We start from the raw sequence: 4,872 nt of genomic DNA, 5'->3' as shown, positions 1-4,872 counted from the left end.
ATGACTTATTCAATCAAAATGAGGCTTAAATAATGATAGTAGTAGAAAAAAATCAACATGTAATGACCATGCATTAATATTTGTTACAATGAGAGTAACCTATTTTAGTGAACAACAACAATTGCTTCAGAGGAGCAAATTTTTAAGATAGTTGATGCTATATAGTCATATGTGTAGACCTCAATATATATAGGATAACACTTTGAAGATAATCACCGGATGCGGTGTAGATCTCGCAGTAATAGGAAACATAGTCTGACTTTTGTCAGTAGATGTTCAAATCTCTATTACCTTATGTTATGTTATATTTAAGAAAATCACTTTGAAGGTAATCATCTGTCAGAGTGACATGATGTAGACCTTGCAGTAATAGTGGATAATTTGCAAAATTTTGCAGTAGATGCCAATATTACCATATGATATCTTGAGGTAGTCACATCTATTATTAATATTTGGAAGAGCACTTTGAAGGTAATCATCTTGTAAAATTGACAAGATGTAGACCTCACAATAGTGATGGATAATCTGCAAATGACGCAGTAGATGCCACCAGTACCTTGTGATTCACAAATAAAATTTGAGGTAGTCATATTAAGTATGACACTTCGTAATCCTTAATTTGGATTTTGTCAAGATTTGCAAGAAAAAATAATTCCGATTGCAAAGGCAGAAAAATGTTGGTCTAAAACTGATATTTACAATGAATGCTGAGGCAAACATATAAAAAATACTACAAATTTCAAAGAAATCATATCTAAAATGTAAGAAATTTTTTCATTTTGTAACTATATTTCTGTGGAAATACTTTTGCAATATGTGAAGGCCTACATGCTTCATACTTAAATTATGGGCGTAGAATGGAGTATCAAGCAGACTACTAGAGGGTTAAAGACTGAACTTAGCCTGACTAGAGAAGCCCAGGGACTTATATGTATATAAATACGTCCACTAGGATTCAAATGCAAGATGGCCGAGAGGATAAGAATCCCCAATTTCTCTTGTGTGGTCAGGGATTAACCGCTGCCGCCGGAGAAGTATGCCTCAGCCCTCAGGTGAGGGAGAGTCGCCAGGGAGCGTCGCCGTGGTTGGATGGACGCCGCCCTTTTGCCTTGTGACGGAGGAAGCCGCGGATGAGGGCGCGTTGCGCCATGCGCGTGCGCCTGAGGGCGCTGCCGTCGCGTTGCCGCTGTGCCTCTTCCAGCCCCAGCCATTCATCCGCTCTAGCCGTTGCATCCCGTGGATGAGCAGCCGAGGCGCCTGGACGCGGGAGCCGCTAGCGATGTTGCAGATCGTTTGATCCAGTGCAAGAAAAACTGAAGTATGTATGGTACCCTTTTGCTCTTTGCATCACTAAATCGAAGAGATTGTCCTTGTATGTTTTCTCTTGTTCTTCGTTATTTTTGTCGTTCTTGCTGACCGGATGGTTCTTTCTTGATTGAAGCTTTTCTTGCTTCAGCCATCTATTCATCTCACCATGTCCACATACTATGTGCAGAAAAGCAGTTAATCTTCAGATCATGGGAAGAACAAAAATTAAACGGAATTAGTGTTTCCTGATTGATTTCCCGATGCTCGTTCAGGCAGTCGCTGTGCTGACGCCGTTTAAGGGTTCGTGCTTGACTCGTTGGCTGCAGCCGCCGCCGACTGGTAGGGTCCCGCTGATGGTGTCTGCGCCACCGGGAGGAGCGAGGCCGCATCACCCCGCGCCGGAGGACGCCCCATGCGCCAGAGGGCGCCTCGTGTGGTGCTTATGTGCGGGTGACCGTGCCGCCGGGCGAGGACTGCGGTGTCGCGCGCCCGCCGGTGGCCACAGCGCTGTAGGGCTAGAACAGAGGCGTCTCCTATGCTTTTGTGGCCTTCACGCTCTCGGTAGAGCCGAGTGCTGATTGTTGTAATATCAAAGTAAAGGAGACAAAGAAGAGACACAAATGATTCTCTTAGTCTATTGCAATGTGTGAGACCCACTCATATACAGGCTGAAGGGGTGTGTTGGGGAGACACCTCTTTCCCAACAGACACTTTCTGGGAGGCATTCCTCCCATATAATTGATCACATGTTTTATTTCTTAACACTCCCCCTTGATCAATTCGTCATCTGTATATTGCAATCCAAAAACTCCTCCGAAAAACCCTGTGGGAAAAATTTGAAGAGAAACATTATAATGATATGCCACCGAAAACTCCTTTAAAACTCAGTGGAAAAAATATTAGGAGAAACCATATGACATACATTCGCACTTGTATTTATATTGTCTCGTTAAAAACCTTATATGAGAAACTATAATGGAAAACTTGTATTTATATTGTCTCGTTAAAAACCTTATATGAGAAACTATAATGGAAAACTCATAAAGGGAAAAAGAGTACAATATGGGTGATCACAACATCACCAACGGGTTATAACTTGGGATTTTACTCCCCCTAAACTTTGCAAACCTCAATAATATCTCATACCAATTTCACGAACCTAGTTCTGGAATATAAACATTGATAGAGACATTGTGAATATCACAATAATCTGTTTGCATATTATCCTCTTACATTTCTGTAATTCACAAAGATAAATATAACCCATAAAGAATACAAGTGACATTATCTTAGTAGATAATGATAATCTCCACATTATTTCACATGTGGCCAATCATTCTATGAAGTCATTCACATTTTGTGATGCTTCAAATAAATCTGAATGATTACTGGAAGGACTCGTTTAGAGTCTATTCAGAAGACTTCCCTCAAAATACTCTTCCAGCAAACCCAGTCTTTAATATGGCATTTTGGGATCAGATAATTAGCCACTATCAATATACCAAACCATGGCCCCATCTTGATTTTCCGGATGAAATTGATCAAGACCCTTTGTGCCCTGGATATATCCGAGGATATTCCTTACACAAACCTTATACCTTTCGGGGAATTGCACTCTCAATAAATTTCCAAAGAAAAATATATTGTCAGGCCTAACATATTTTGCAAGATATATGAGTGCTTCGATGATATTTAGATATGGCAATTCATGCTCCACTATCACTTCACCATCTCCCCTATGTCTCAAGGATTTGTATCCATATTAGGTATAATATGACCACATGTGTCTTTGATATAATATATCCATATTAAACTTCTCCAATACTTCTGGATATATAAAGACTGATATCTTAGGGGGATATGCTCAAGTCATAAACTTAGCATAATTTGGTTTAACCCAAATATCTGTCTTAACATGATTGTGGGTATTTCATGTCTTATATAGATGTTGATGATAAGATTATCGACACCACAAATTAAGGTGATGTAAAATCCAATCCAGGATTTCTTCATGAATACATGTCAATAATCACTAGTATGAGAGTAATCCTTGTCAAGGAATAACTCACTTAGTCGGTTGCACCACACAATTCTCCGACTACTTCAAGTCATAGAATGACTTCAGAAGTTCCACACGTGCATGTTTCGATTTACCTTTGGATTCAGAATATTAAGTCATTCAATGACTTCAATATATACATCCAAACTAATTGACCCATGGGAGTATGTAGACATTACATACATCAACCGTATGGATCTATACTGCCATTAACATTCAGTATCGAAACATAATTCCACTCATACCAAGAAGGTATGCTACATCATAACTGATGTTAGGTCTCTGCGAAAAACCCTTTTGCTACAAGCCTCGCTTTCTCACCACCTCATTTATTTTCGTTTTCAGACGAAAATTCACTTCTCTTCCCTCTGGAAGATACTTATGAGGAGCAGGTTTTACAATGGTAAATACCTCTCTTTTGATGAGCGAGTGCCACTCTTCCATAATTGCTTTCTTTCATTTGAACCAATATAAGTGCAACAACACTCTCCATGGATTTGGTTCAGGGCCCAAAAGGATTAGAGCAATTCTCGAGAAGAATTCTATGTCGACATATGTAGACTTTCTCATATATGATTCTCCTGAATCAATATCATTGTGGAATTCTTATTACGCATCTTAACTCCTTGTGATTTCCCATAACAACAGAGTCAAGGTGTTTCGAAGTCCCAACACCTAAAAAATGTGTGCACATATGTGTTGGACTTTGGATGCCGCGCATCCCTCAGGTGTCAGTCAACCCGAGGTTGAGTCATATTTACTAATCGAGGGGTCAATCTCCTCTGTTTCTGCTGAAACATATGAGAACTTAATCTCATGCGACCAGAATTCTCCCCCTCTTCCTCTCATCTAGGGAGACGAGTGGTTTATTAGGTACCTCCACTCGTTCTGGTACTTGACCATAGTGACACCTTTATCATCAGTAAATATACTTGGCAGATTATTTGCAATATGCTGCAAATTTCTCATAACCTGAACCTATACTTCAAATTCTGAAGTACATGAACAAAATGTCTACGATATTTCTTATCCATTTCCTGGCATTCTCTGTGGTGCTCATCTCACCCTAATGCCAAAAAATGTTCTTATTGCAAAAGCAATCAGCGTATGGGCTGCAAATAACTCCCTTTGTAGGGTTAATGTATTCGGCGGATTAACGAACATACCACAATTATTCCTCACATAGATCCCAACTGTATGTGAAGGCCCATGATGTACGCTGGGGTGGTGATATGTGTATGTAACCAAATTACCGCAGATGGGAAATACTTCACTTATTTTTACGTACAAACTACAAGGGGGTGTAGTATCATTTGATCTTATTTAGACCAAATATGCGAAGTGTGAGACCGCATGTTACCATCAACAAAATGTTAGTAAATCACAATTCTACAACATTGGCCAAGCAATATCGAATCTCTTTCATAAGAGATCAAGCCAAACCATTCTGGTTATGTACTATATACTGAATATAACCATTGAATGCTCGTGAATCAACTTCAACG

At 39.7% G+C, this 4,872-nt stretch overlaps 1 long non-coding RNA gene across 1 annotated transcript; it reads left to right on the top strand.

Moving 5' to 3' along the window:
• The first annotated feature begins 1,025 nt into the window (after positions 1-1,025).
• LOC119334664 lies at positions 1,026-2,070 on the top strand. The gene is made up of 2 exons (XR_005161479.1): positions 1,026-1,318; positions 1,496-2,070. It is a non-coding gene; the product is annotated as an uncharacterized LOC119334664 (long non-coding RNA).
• The last annotated feature ends 2,802 nt before the right edge of the window (positions 2,071-4,872 follow it).

This window comes from Triticum dicoccoides, chromosome 7A, assembly GCF_002162155.2.
Source record: "Triticum dicoccoides isolate Atlit2015 ecotype Zavitan chromosome 7A, WEW_v2.0, whole genome shotgun sequence".
NCBI classification, from domain to species: Eukaryota; Viridiplantae; Streptophyta; class Magnoliopsida; order Poales; family Poaceae; genus Triticum; species Triticum dicoccoides.
The sequence above is the reverse complement of the archived record's forward strand: the minus strand, read 5'-3'. Positions and strand labels throughout refer to the sequence as shown.